The sequence below is a fragment of the Oncorhynchus keta genome, unplaced genomic scaffold, assembly GCF_023373465.1.
Source record: "Oncorhynchus keta strain PuntledgeMale-10-30-2019 unplaced genomic scaffold, Oket_V2 Un_contig_1076_pilon_pilon, whole genome shotgun sequence".
NCBI classification, from domain to species: domain Eukaryota; kingdom Metazoa; phylum Chordata; class Actinopteri; order Salmoniformes; family Salmonidae; genus Oncorhynchus; species Oncorhynchus keta.
Window position 1 is genome coordinate 89,605 of NW_026277194.1, and position 13,407 is coordinate 103,011.

At 54.1% G+C, this 13,407-nt stretch overlaps 1 long non-coding RNA gene across 4 annotated transcripts; it reads left to right on the forward strand.

Annotated features, from left to right (window-relative positions):
- The first annotated feature begins 6,568 nt into the window (after window positions 1–6,568).
- On the forward strand, window positions 6,569–7,522 carry LOC127917109 (uncharacterized). Of its 4 annotated transcripts, none has more exons than XR_008096965.1 (3): window positions 6,569–6,687; window positions 6,786–7,398; window positions 7,433–7,522. It is a non-coding gene; the product is annotated as an uncharacterized LOC127917109 (long non-coding RNA). The 4 variants fall into 4 exon arrangements; XR_008096966.1 differs by having other exon boundaries at window positions 6,786–7,367; XR_008096968.1 differs by having other exon boundaries at window positions 6,786–7,299.
- Window positions 7,523–13,407: the final 5,885 nt, after the last annotated feature.

Genomic DNA, 13,407 nt, shown 5'->3' on the forward strand with positions numbered 1-13,407 from the left:
AGAGAGACACAGATGACAGAGACAGAAGACACAGAGACAGAGACACAGAGAGACAGAGACACAGAGAGACAGAGACACAGAGACAGAGACACAGAGAGAGACACAGAGAGACAGAGACACAGAGAGACAGAGACACAGACACAGAGACACAGAGAGAGACAGAGACACAGAGAGACAGAGACACAGAGAGAGAGAGAGAGAGAGAGAGAGAGAGAGAGAGAGAGAGAGACACAGAGAGAGAGGCCTTTAATTTCTGTTCTTCTGCCATCATGACACCTTCCTAACACCACAGTGATTCTCCATCTCTCTCTTCTCCATCCCTCTCTCCATCTCTTCTACATCTCAATCTACAGGAAGGCAGAGGAGGCTGACTGACATCTACAGGAGGGCGAGGAGGCAGGCTGACTGACATCTACAGGAGGGGAGGAGGAAGGCTGACTGACATCTACAGGAGGGAGAGGAGACAGGCTGACTGACATATAGGAGGGAGAGGAGACAGGCTGACTGACAGCATATATAGGAGGGAGAGGAGACAGGCTGACTGACATCTATAGGAGGGAGAGGAGGAAGGCTGACTGACATCTATAGGAGGGAGAGGAGGCTGACATCTATAGGAGGGAGAGGAGACAGGCTGACTGATATCTATAGGAGGGAGAGGAGGAAGGCTGACTGACATCTACAGGAGGAGAGGAGACAGGCTGACTGACATATATAGGAGGGAGAGGAGACAGGCTGACTGACATATATAGGAGGGAGAGGAGACAGGCTGACTGACATCTATAGGAGGGAGAGGAGACAGGCTGACTGACATCTATAGGAGGGAGAGGAGACAGGCTGACTGACATCTATAGGAGGGAGAGGAGACAGGCTGACTGACATCTATAGGAGGGAGAGGAGGAAGGCTGACTGACATCTATAGGAGGGAGAGGAGGAAGGCTGACTGACATCTATAGGAGGGAGAGGAGGCTGACATCTAGGAGGAGGGAGAGGAGACAGGCTGACTGATATCTATAGGAGGGAGAGGAGGCTGACATCTAAAGGAGGGAGAGGAGACAGGCTGACTGATATCTATAGGAGGGAGAGGAGGCTGACATCTATAGGAGGAGAGGAGACAGGCTGACTGATATCTATAGGAGGAGAGGAGACAGGCTGACTGATATCTATAGGAGGGAGAGGAGGCTGACATCTAAAGGAGGGAGAGGAGACAGGCTGACTGATATCTATAGGAGGGAGAGGAGGCTGACATCTATAGGAGGGAGAGGAGACAGGCTGACTGATATCTATAGGAGGGAGAGGAGACAGGCTGACTGATATCTATAGGAGGGAGAGGAGGCTGACATCTAAAGGAGGGAGAGGAGACAGGCTGACTGATATCTATAGGAGGGAGAGGAGGCTGACATCTATAGGAGGGAGAGGAGACAGGCTGACTGATATCTATAGGAGGGAGAGGAGACTGACTGACTGATATCTATAGGAGGAGAGGAGACTGACTGACTGATATCTATAGGAGGGAGAGGGACTGACTGACTGACATATCTATAGGAGGGAGGAGACTGACTGACTGATATCTATAGGATGGAGAGGAGTGACATCTATAGGAGGGCGAGGAGGCTGACTGACATCTATAGGAGGGAGAGGAGGCTGACTGACATCTATAGTAGGGAGAGGAGGCTGACTGACATCTATAGGAGGGAGAGGAGGCTGACCAACATCTATAGGAGGAGAGGAGGCTGACCGACATCTATAGGAGGGAGAGGAGGCTGACTGACATCTATAGGAGGGAGTGGAGGCTGACTGACATCTGACATCTATAGGAGGGAGAGGAGACTGACTGACTGATATCTATAGGAGGGAGAGGAGACTGACTGACATATCTATAGGAGGGAGAGGAGACTGACTGACTGATATCTATAGGATGGAGAGGAGTGACATCTATAGGAGGAGAGGAGGCTGACTGACATCTATAGGAGGGGAGAGGAGGCTGACTGACATCTATAGGAGGGAGAGGAGGCTGACTGACATCTATAGGAGGGAGAGGAGGCTGACTGACATCTATAGGAGGGAGAGGAGGCTGACCGACATCTATAGGAGGGAGAGGAGGATGACCGACATCTATAGGAGGGAGAGGAGGCTGACTGACATCTATAGGAGGGAGTGGAGGCTGACTGACATCTATAGGAGGGAGTGGAGGCTGACTGACATCTATAGGAGGGAGAGGAGGCTGACCGACATCTATAGGAGGGAGAGGAGGATGACCGACATCTATAGGCGGGAGATCTATAGGAGGGAGAGGAGGCTGACCGACATCTATAGGAGGGAGAGGAGGCTGACCGACATCTATAGGAGGGAGAGGAGGCTGACTGACATCTATAGGAGGAGAGGAGGCTGACCGACATCTATAGGAGGGAGAGGAGGCTGACTGGAAATCTATAGACGGGAGAGGAGGCTGACCGACATCTATAGGAGGGAGAGGAGGCTGACTGACATCTATAGGCGGGAGAGGAGGCTGACTGACATCTATAGGAGGGAGAGGAGGCTGACTGACATCTATAGGAGGGAGAGGAGGCTGACTGACATCTATAGGAGGGAGAGGAGGCTGACTGACATCTATAGGAGGGAGAGGAGGCTGACTGACATCTATAGGAGGGAGAGGAGGCTGACTGACATCTATAGGAGGGAGAGGAGGCTGACTGACATCTATAGGAGGGAGAGGAGGCTGACTGCTACAGAATGAGAAGAGCTTGCATATGAATGGTACAGAATATAGAACATTGTACAGTAGAATATAGGAACCATATGCAGGATGTATATCCTATTAATAGGATGGAGAGGAAGGGGAGTGGGGAAGAGGAGGGAGAAAGGAAGGAGTGTAGCTACCGCTCTTTGAATAGCCTAATCAGACAGTGGAAAGGGAACATTGGAGTTCTGCAATCAGTAGAAGCAGCCTACTTGAAAGCCAGGCATGGAAATGACAGAGGAGATGACGCCATGTTTGAATTAAATCTACTGGACACTTATGGAGGTATGATGTACAATGGAGGGAGTGAGAGAGAATTAGAGAGGAGAGGGACCAGGTGGAGAGGAGAGAGAGAGGAAAGGAAGGAATGAGGGAGAGAGAGAGAGACAGAGGGAGAGAGAGAGAGAATTAGAGGAGAGGGACCACCAGAGAGAGAGTAAAGGAAGGAATGAGGGAGAGAGAGAGAGACAGAGGGAGGGAGAGAGAGAATTAGAGAGGGACCACCAGAGAGAGAGGAAAGGAAGGAATGAGGGGAGAGAGACAGAGAGACAGAGAGGGAGTGAGAGAGAATTAGAGAGGAGAGGGACCACAGAGAGAGAGGAAAAGGAAGGAATGAGGGAGAGAGAGAGAGACAGAGAGGGAGAGGAGAGAGAGAGGGGCAGAGAGAGAGAGAGGAGGAGAGAGAATTAGAGAGGGAGGAGAGGACCACCAGAGGGAGAGAGAGGAAAGGAAGGAATGAGGGAGAGAGAGAGAGAGACAGAGAGGGAGGAGAGAGAGACAGAGAGGAGGAGAGATTAGAGAGAGAGAGGGACAGAGAGGGAGGGGAGAGAGAGAGACAGAGAGGGGAGGGAGAGAGAGAGAGAGGGAGGAAGAGAGAGAGAGAGAGGAGGGAGACCAGAGAGAGGGAGGGAGGAGAATTAGAGAGGAAGGAAGAGAGAGGGAAGAATGGAGAGAGACAGACAGAGAGGGAGGGAGAGAGAGAGAGAGGGAAGAATTGAGGGAGAGAGAGAGGGAATTAGAGAGAAGGAAAGGAGGGGAGAGAGAGAGATTAGAGAGGGAGGGACCACCAGAGAGAGAAGGAAAAGGAAGGAATGAGGAGAGAGAGAGAGGAGAAAGATAATTAGAGAGAAGGTGGAGGAGAGGAGAGAGGGGAGAGAGAGAGAGACAGGTGGAGGGAGAGAGAAAGAATTAGAGAGAAGGTGGAGGAGGAGGAGGTGGAGGGATAATTAGAGGAGAAGGTTGAGGAGAGAGAAGGTGGAGGAGAGATAATAAGGTTGAGGGAGATAGAGAATTAGAGAGAAGGTGGAGGGGAGGAGAGAGGTGGGGAGAGAGAATTAGAGAGAAGGTGGAGGAAGAGAATTAGAGAAGGTGGAGGAGAGAGAGAATTAGAGAGAAGGTGAGAGAGAATTAGAGAGAGAAGGTGGAGGGAGAGAGAGAATTAGAGAGAAGGTGGAGGGGAGAGAGAGAATTGGAGGAGAGAGATAGAGGAGGGTGGAGGGAGAGAATTAGAGAGAAGGTGGAGGAGAGAAATTAGAGAGAAGGTGGAGAGAAGGTGGAGGAGAGAATTAGAGAGAAGGTGGAGGAGAGAGAGAATTAGAGAGAAGGTGGAGGGGAGAGAGAATTAGATAGAGGTGGAGAGAGAAGGTTGAGGGGAGAGAGAATTATAGAGAAGGTGAGGGGAGATAGAGAATTAGAGAGAAGGTGGAGGGGGAGATAGAGAATTAGAGAGAAGGTTGAGGGGAGAGAAGAATTAGAGAGAAGGTGGAGGGAGATAGAGAATTAGAGAGAAGGTGGAGGGGAGAGAGAGAATTAGAGAGAGAAGGTGGAGGGGGGAGAGAGAGAATTAGAGAGAAGGTGGAGGAGAGAGAGAGAATTAGGAGAGAAGGTGGGAGGGGAGAGAGAGAATTAGAGAGAAGGTGGAGAGAGAGAGAATTGGAGAGAAGGTGGAGGAGAGAGAGAATTGGAGAGAAGGTGGAGAGAGAGAAGGTAGAGAGAAGGTGGAGGGGAGAGAGAGAATTAGAGAGAAGGTGGAGAGAGAGAATTAGAGAGAAGGTGGAGGGAGAGAGAATTAGAGAGAAGGTGGAGAGAGAGAGAATTAGAGAGAGAAGGTGGAGGGAGAGAGAGAATTATAGAGAAGGTGGAGGGGAGAGAGAATTAGAGAGAAGGTGGAGGGGAGAGAGGAATTAGAGAGAAGGTGGAGGGAGGAGAAGGTGGAGGGAGAGTGGAGGAAGGTGGAGAGAGAGAGAATTAGAGAGAGAAGGTGGAGGAGAGAGAGAATTAGAGAGAAGGTGGAGGGGAGAGGTGAGAAGGTGGAGGGAGAGAGAGAGAATTAGATAGAAGAGCGGAGGGGGAAGGTGGAGAGAATATTAGAGAGAGAAGGTTGAGAAAATTAGGAGAGGTGGAGAGAGAATTAGAGAGAAGGTGGAGGAGAATAGAGAGAAGGTGGAGGGAGAGAGAATTGGAGTGGAGAGAGAGAAATTAGAGAGGTGGAGAAGGTGGAGGGGAGAGAGAATTGAGAGAAGGTGGAGGAGAAGGTGGAGAGAATTAGAGAGAGAAGGTGGAGGGGAGAGAGAATTAGAGAGAAGGTGGAGGAGAGAGAGTATAGAGAAGGTGGAGGGGAGAGACAGAATTAGAGAGAAGGTGGAGGAGATAGAGAATTGAGAGAAGGTGGAGGGGAGAGAGAGAATTAGAGAATTAGAGAAGGTGGAGGGAGAGAGAGAAGGTTAGAGAGAGAAGGTGGAGGGGAGAGAGAGAATTAGAGAGAGAAGGTGGAGGGAGGAGATAGAGAGAGAAGGTGGAGGGGAGAGAGAGAGGTGGAGGGAGAGAGAGAATTAGAGAGAAGGTGGAGGAGATAGAGAATTGGAGAGAAGAGGTGGAGGTGGGGAGAGAGAGAATTAGAGAGAAGGTGGAGAGGGAGAGAGAATTAGAGAGAAGGTGGAGGAGAGAGAGAATTAGAGAGAAGGTGGAGGGGAGATAGAGAATGAGAGAAGGTGGAGGAGAGAGAGAGAAGGAGGTGGAGGACAGACCAACAGAAGGTGGAGACAGGGTAAGACTTTAGGTGAAGCTGCTAATGATCACAACGGAAGGAACCACAACACCCCTGACTGGTGATAGAAGAGGTGGAGGGAGAGAGGCCAGTTTGATACAGGGTTTTAACCCAGACAGGATGTTTGATACAGGGTTTTAACCCAGACAGGATGTTTGATACAGGGTGGAGGATGTTTGATTTAACCCAGACAGGATGGTTTGATACAGGGTTTTAACTCTCCACCAGACAGGATGTTTGATAGGGGAGAGAGTTTTAAGGTGGAGACATGAGAATTTGATACAGGGTTTAACCCAGACAGGATGTTTGATACAGGGTTTTAGACCCCAGACAGGATGTTTGATACAGAGAATTAGAGAACTCTGGAGGGGAGACAGGATGATTGATAGGGAGGGTTTTAACCCAGACAGGATGTTGATACAGAGGTTTTAACCCAGACAGGATGTTTGATACAGGGTTTTAAATTAGAGACATGATGTTTGATACAGGGTTTTAAGCCAGACAGGAATTTTGATACAGGGTTTTAACTCTCCACCAGACAGGATGATTGATACAGGGAATTTTAACCCAGACAGGATGTTTGATACAGGGTGGACACCAGACAGGATGTTTTGATACAGGGTTTTAGCAGACATGATAGAGTTTGATACAGGGTTTAACCCAGAGAAGGTGATGTTTGATACAGGGTTTTAAGCCAGACAGGATGTTTGATACAGGGTTTTAAGAGAGAAGGATGTTTGATACCAACAGAGTTTAAGACTTTATGATGTTTGATACAAGGGTTTTAACCCAGACAGGATGTTTGATACAGGGTTTTAACCCAGACAGGATGTTTGATACAGGGTTTTAACCCAGACAGGATGTTTGATACAGGGTTTTAACCCAGACAGGATGTTTGATACAGGTTTTAACCCAGACAGGATGTTTGATACAGGGTTTTAACTCTCCACCAGAGACAGGATGTTTGATACAGGGTTTAACCAGACATGATGTTTGATACAGGGTTTTAACCCAGACAGGATGTTTGATACAGGGTTTTAACCCAGACAGGATGTTTGATACAGGGTTTTAACTCTCCACCAGACAGGATGTTTGATACAGGGTTTTAACCCAGACAGGATGTTTGATACAGGGTTTTAACCCAGACAGGATGTTTGATACAGGGTTTTAACCCAGACAGGATGTTTGATACAGGGTTTTAACCCAGACAGGATGTTTGATACAGGGTTTAACCCTCCACCAGACAGGGTGTTTGATACAGGGTTTTAACCCAGACAGGATGTTTGATACAGGGTTTTAACCCAGACAGGATGTTTGATACAGGGTTTTAACTCTCCACCAGACAGGATGTTTGATACAGGGTTTTAACCCAGACAGGATGTTTGATACAGGGTTTTAACCCAGACAGGATGTTTGATACAGGGTTTTAAGCCAGACAGGATGTTTGATACAGGGTTTTAACCCAGACAGGATGTTTGATACAGGGTTTTAACCCAGACAGGATGTTTGATACAGGGTTTTAACTCTCCACCAGACAGGATGTTTGATACAGGGTTTTAACCCAGACAGGATGTTTGATACAGGGTTTTAACCCAGACAGGATGTTTGATACAGGGTTTTAACTCTCCCCAGACAGGATGTTTGTACAGGTTTTAACCCAGACAGGATGTTTGATACAGGGTTTTAACTCTCCACCAGACAGGATGTTTGATACAGGGTTTTAACCCAGACAGGATGTTTGATACAGGGTTTTAAGCCAGACAAGTGTTGATACAGGGTTTAAGCCAGACAGGATGTTTGATACAGGGTTTTAAGCCAGACAGGATGTTTGATACAGGGTTTTAACCCAGACAGGATGTTTGATACAGGGTTTTAACCCAGACAGGATCTTTACAGGGTTTTAACCCAGACAGGATGTTTGATACAGGGTTTTAACCCAGACAGGATGTTTGATACAGGGTTTTAAACTCAGACAGGATGTTTGATACAGGGTTTTAACCCAGACAGGATGTTTGATACAGGATTTAACCCAGACAGGATGTTTGATACTATCATCTAGCACATTCTAGCACATAATGACTTTCCCTCCCTCCCTCCTTCCTCCCTCCTTCTGTCCTCCCCCTCCCTCCTCTCCCTCCCTCTCTCCCTCCTCTATTGATGGGATATATTCCAGTTTGACAGTCTTCATCATGTCATTATCTCCCAGGGAAGCCACATGGTACTCAGCCACCCATCTGTGTGTGTCTGTCTTCTCGTATCATTCCTTGTTCAGACCTCAGACAGATGGTTGAGTGTTATACTCTGTGTGTGTGTGTGTGTGTGTGTGTGTGTGTGTGTGTGTGTGTGTGTGTGTGTAAACCATCAAATCTATCAGAAGGGCTCTTCTAACTCTGAAAGGATTAGGGTCAAAGATGGGAACATGTCGCCATGGTAACAACATCTCCACGACGACAGAGTCCCAACGCTACTGGTTGTTGCCATTGTCCCAAGAGAATCATATTTTCAATTCATTCATTGAATTTCATTGATGTGAATATAATTGAATTGAAACTACTGAATTGAACAACCCTGGCCAACATGGGCGGGGTTAGGACCCTATTGGCAACAGTCTCATTGGCTGCTTACATAGAGAATTCATTCTCCACACTCAACTTCAAAGGTCACTCACTCTGTTATTGTTGGTTCAGCTCTCAACACAGTCTATATATCAGGATGGTAATGAGCACAGAGGCTGAGGTACATGAATTAATGAAGAATGAATGACAGTGTGTGTGTGTGTGTGTGTGTGCGCGCATGTGTTTTTACGCCCCGGGTAAACCAAATTGAATTGATAAGGGGACGGAATAGAGGAGGCTCTCTCTGTTCATTATTTACTCATGTGGGAGGATTTTAACAACCTGGAGGACAATTAGGAGGAGGGAGGGAGGGAGAGAGAGGAGGGAGGGGAGGGAGAAGAGGAGGGAGAGGAGGGAGAAGAGAGGAGGGGAGGGAGAAGAGGAGGGAGGGGAGGGAGAAGAGGAGGGAGGGGAGGGGAGGAGGGGAGGGAGAGGAGAAGAGGAGGGAGGGGAGGGAGGGAGAGGAGGGAGGGGAGGGAGAAGAGGAGGGAGGGGAGGGAGGGAGAGGAGGAGGGGAGGGAGAAGAGGAGGGAGGGGAGGGAGGGGAGGGAGAAGAGGGAGGGAGGGAGAAGAGGAGGGAGGGGAGGGAGAGAGAGGAGGAGGGAGAAGAGGGAGAGGAGGAGAAGAGGAGGGAGGAGGAGGGAGGGAGAGGAGGGAGGGGAGGGAGGAAGAGGGAGGGAGGGGGAGGGAGAAGAGGAGGGAGGGGAGGGAGAGGAGGAGGGAGGGGAGGGAGAAGAGGGAGGGAGGAAGGAGGAGGGAGGGGAGGAGAAGAGGGAGGGAGGGGAGGGAGAAGAGGAGGAGGGAGGGAGAGAGAGGGAGAGGAGAGGGAGGGGAGGAGGGAGAAGAGGGAGGGAGGGAGAAGAGGAGGGAGAAGGGAGGGGAGGGAGAAGAGGAGGGAGGAGGGAGGGAGAAGAGGAGGGAGGGGAGAAGAGGAGGGAGGGGAGGGAGGGAGAAGAGGAGGAGGGGAGGGGGGGAGGGAGAAGAGGAGGGAGGGAGGGAGGAGGAGAAGAGGGGAGGGAGGGGAGGGAGGGAGAAGAGGAGGAGGGAGAAGGAGGAGGAGGGAGGGAGGGGAGGGAGAAGAGGAGGGAGGGGAGGGAGGGGAGGGAGAAGAGGAGGGAGGGAGGGAGGGAGAAGAGGAGGGAGGGAGAAGAGGAGGGAGGGGAGGGAGGGAGAAGAGGAGGAGGGGAGGGAGGGGAGGGAGAAGAGGAGGGAGGGGAGGGAGGGAGAAGAGGAGGGAGGGAGGAGGGGAGGGGAGGGGAGGGAGAAGAGGAGGAGGGGAGGGAGGGAGGGAGAAGAGGAGGGAGGGGAGGGAGGGAGAAGAGGGAGGGAGGGAGAAGAGGAGAGGGAGGGAGGGAGGGAGAAGAGGGAGGAGGGGGAGGGAGAAGAGGAGGGAGGGAGGGAGGGGAGGAGGAGGGGAGGGAGAAGAGGAGGGAGGGGAGGGAGGGAGAAGAGGGAGGAGGGAGGGAGAAGAGGAGGGAGGGGGGGAGGGGAGGAGGGAGGGGAGGGAGAAGAGGGAGGGAGGGGAGGGAGAAGGGAGGGAGGGAGGAGAAGAGGAGGGAGGGGAGGGAGGAGAGGAGGGAGGGGAGAGAAGAGAGGGAGGGGAGGGAGAAGAGGGAGTGGAGGGGAGGGAGAAGAGGAGGGAGGGGAGGGAGAAGAGAGGGGGAGGGGAGGAGAAGGGAGGGAGGGGAGGGAGAAGAGGAGGGAGGGAGGGAGAAGAGGGAGGGAGGGGAGGGAGAAGAGGAGGGAGGAGGGAGAAGAGGAGGGAGGGGAGGGAGAAGAGGGAGGGAGGGGAGGAGAAGAGGAGGGAGGGGAGGGAGAAGAGGGAGGGAGGGGAGGGAGAGAGAGAGAGGGAGGAGAGAGAGAAGAGGGAGGGAGGGGAGGGAGAAGAGGAGGGAGGGAGAGAGAGAGAGGAGAGAGGAGGGAGAAGAGGAGGGAGGGGAGGGAGAAGAGGAGGAGGGGAGGGAGAAGAGGAGGGAGGGAGAGAGGAGAAGAGGAGAGAGAGGGAGGGAGAAGAGAGGAGAGAGGAGAGGAGAAGAGGAGGGAGGGGAGGAGAGAGAGAGGAGGGAGGGGAGGGAGAGAGAGGAGGAGGGGAGAGAGAGGAGGGAGGGGAGGAGAAGAGGAGGGAGGGGAGGAGAGAGAGAGGAGGGAGGGGAGGGAGAAGAGGAGGGAGGGGAGGGAGAGGAGGGAGAGAGAGAGAGAGGGAGGGAGAGGGGAGGGAGAGAGAGGAGAGGAGGGAGGGAGAGAGGAGGAGGGAGGGGAGAGAGAGAGAGGGAGGAGAAGAGAGGGAGAGGAGGGAGAGAGAGAGAGGGAGGAGGAGGGAGAAGAGGAGGGAGGGGAGGGAGAGAGGAGGGAGGAGAAGAGGAGGGAGGGAGGGAGAGAGAGGAGGGAGGGGAGGGAGAGGAGGGAGGAGAAGAGGAGGGAGGGAGAGAGGAGAAGAGGAGAGAGGAGGGAGAGAGGAGAGAGGAGGGAGGGGAGGGAGAGAGAGGGAGGAGAGAGAGAGGAGGGAGGAGGGAGAAGAGAGAGAGAGGGAGGGAGGGGAGAGGAGAAGAGGAGGGAGGGAGGAGAGAAGAGGGAGGGAGGAGGAGGAGAAGAGGAGGGAGAGGGAGGGAGAAGAGGGAGGGAGGGGAGGAGGAGGAGGGAGAGGAGAAGAGGAGGGAGGGGAGGAGGAGAGGAGGGGAGGGAGAAGAGGGAGGGAGGAGAGAGGGAGGGAGAGGGAGGAGAGGGAGAGGAGGGAGAGAGGAGGGAGGGAGGAGAGGAGGGAGGAGAGGGAGAAGAGGAGGGAGGGGAGGGAGAGAAGGAGGGAGGGAGGGAGAGAGAGAGAGAGGAGGAGAGGGAGGAGAGAGAGAGGGAGGAGGGAGGGAGAGAGGGAGGGAGAGAGGAGGGAGGGAGAGGGAGGGAGGGAGAGAGAGAGAGGGAGGAGGAGAGAGGAGAGGAGGAGGGAGAGAGGAAGAGAGAGGGAGGGAGAGGAGGGAGGAGGAGGGAGGGAAGAGAGAAGAGGAGGGAGGGAGGGAGAAGAGAGAGGAGGAGGGAGAGGAGGAGAGAGGAGAGGGGAGAGAGAGAGAGGGAGGAGAGTAGGAGGGGAGGGAGAAGAGAGAGGGAGAGAGGAGAGAGGGAGGGGAGGGAGGGAGAGAGGGAGGGAGGAGGAGAGAGGAGAGAGGGAGGGAGAGGGAGAGAAGAGGAGGGAGGGGAGGGAGAAGAGAGAGGAGGGAGGGAGGGAGGGAGGAGAGGAGAAGAGAGGAGGAGGGAGGAGAGGAGGAGAGGGAGGGAGAGGGAGAAGGGAGGGAGGAGAGGGAGGGAGGGAGAAGAGGAGAGAAGGAGAGGAGAGGGAGGGAGGGGAGGGAGAGAGAGAGAGGGAGAGAGAGGAGGGAGAGGAGGAGAAGAGAGGGAGGGAGGAGAGGGAGAGAAGAGAGAGGGAGGGAGGGAGGGAGAAGAGGAGGGAGGGGAGGAGGAGGGAGAGGAGGGAGAGAAGAGAGGAGGGAGGGGAGGGAAGAGGAGGGAGGAGGGAGAGAGAGAGAGGGAGAGAGGGAGAGGAAGAGAGAGGGAGGGGAGGGGAGGAGGGAGAGAGAGGAGGGAGGAGGAGGGAGGAGAGGAGAGAAGGGAGGGAAGAGGGAGGAAGAGGAGGGAGGGAGAGGGAGAAGAGGAGGGAGGGAGGGAGGAGAGAGGGAGGGAGAGAAGAGAGGGAGGGGAGGGAGAGAGAGAGGGAGGGAGGAGAGAGAGAGGAGGAGGAGAGAGGGAGAGAAGAGAGAAGAGGAGAGGGGAGGGAGAAGGAGGAGGGGAGGGGAGGAGAAGAGGAGGGAGGGGAGGGAGGGAGGGAGGAGAGGAGAGGAGAGAGAGGGAGGAGGAGGAGGGAGGAGAGAGAGGGAGAGAGGAGGGAGAGAGGAGAGAGAGGGAGAAGAGGAGAGGAGGAGAGGAGGGAGAGAGGAGGGAGGGAGAGAGAGAGGAGGGAGAGGGAGGGAGAGGAGGAGGGAGAAGAGAGGGAGGGAGGAAGAGGAGGGAGAGGAGGAGGGAGGGAGAGAGAGAGGAGAGTGGAGAGGAGATGGAGGAAGAGAGGTAGGGAGGTGAGAAGGAGAGAGGAGGGAGAGAGAGAGGAGGGAGGAGAGAGGGAGAGAGGAGGAGAGGAGAGAGAGAGAGGAGGGAGGAGAGGAGGAGAGAAGAGAGAGGGAGAGGAGAGGGAGAGAGGAGGGAGGAGGGAGAGAGGGAAGAGGAGAGGAGAGAGAGAAGAGGAAGGAGGGAGAGGAGGGAGGGAGAGAAGGAGGGAGGGAGGGAGGGAGGGAGAGGAGGGAGGGAAGATGAGGGAGGGAGGGGAGAGGAGGGAAGGGGAGGGAGGAGGAGGAGGGAAGAAGGGAGGGAGAGAAGGAGGGAGGAGGGAGAGAAGAGGAGGGAGAGAGGGAGAGAGGGAAGAGGGGGAGGGAGAAGGGAGGAGGAGGGGAGGAGAAGGAGGGAGAGGAGGGAGGGAGGAGGAGGGAGGAAGATGGAGGGAGGGGAGAGAGAGGAGGGAGGGAGAAGAGGAGGGAGGGGAGGGAGAAGAGGAGGGAGGGAGGGAGGAAGAGAGGGAGGGGAGGGAGAAGAGGAGGGAGGGGAGGGAGAAGAGGGAGGGAGGGGAGGGAGGGAGGGAGAAGAGGGAGGGGGAGGGGAGGGAGAAGAGGGAGGGAGGGGAGGGAGGGAGGGGAGGGAGGAGGGAGAAGAGGGGAGGGAGGAGGGAGAGGAGGAGGGAGGGGAGGGAGAAGAGGAGGGAGGGGAGGGAGGGGGAGGAGGGAGGGAGAAGAGGAGGGAGGGGAGGGAGAAGAGGGAGGGAGGGGAGGGAGGGGGAGGGAGAAGAGGGAGGGAGGGGAGGGAGAAGAGGAGGGAGGGAGGGAGAAGAGGGAGGGAGGGGAGGGAGGGGAGGGAGAAGAGGGAGGGAGGGGAGGGAGAAGAGGAGGAGGGGAGGGAGAAGAGGGAGGGAGGGAGGGAGAAGAGGGAGGGAGGGAGGGAGAAGAGGGAGGGAGGGGAGGGAGAAGAGGGAGGGAGGG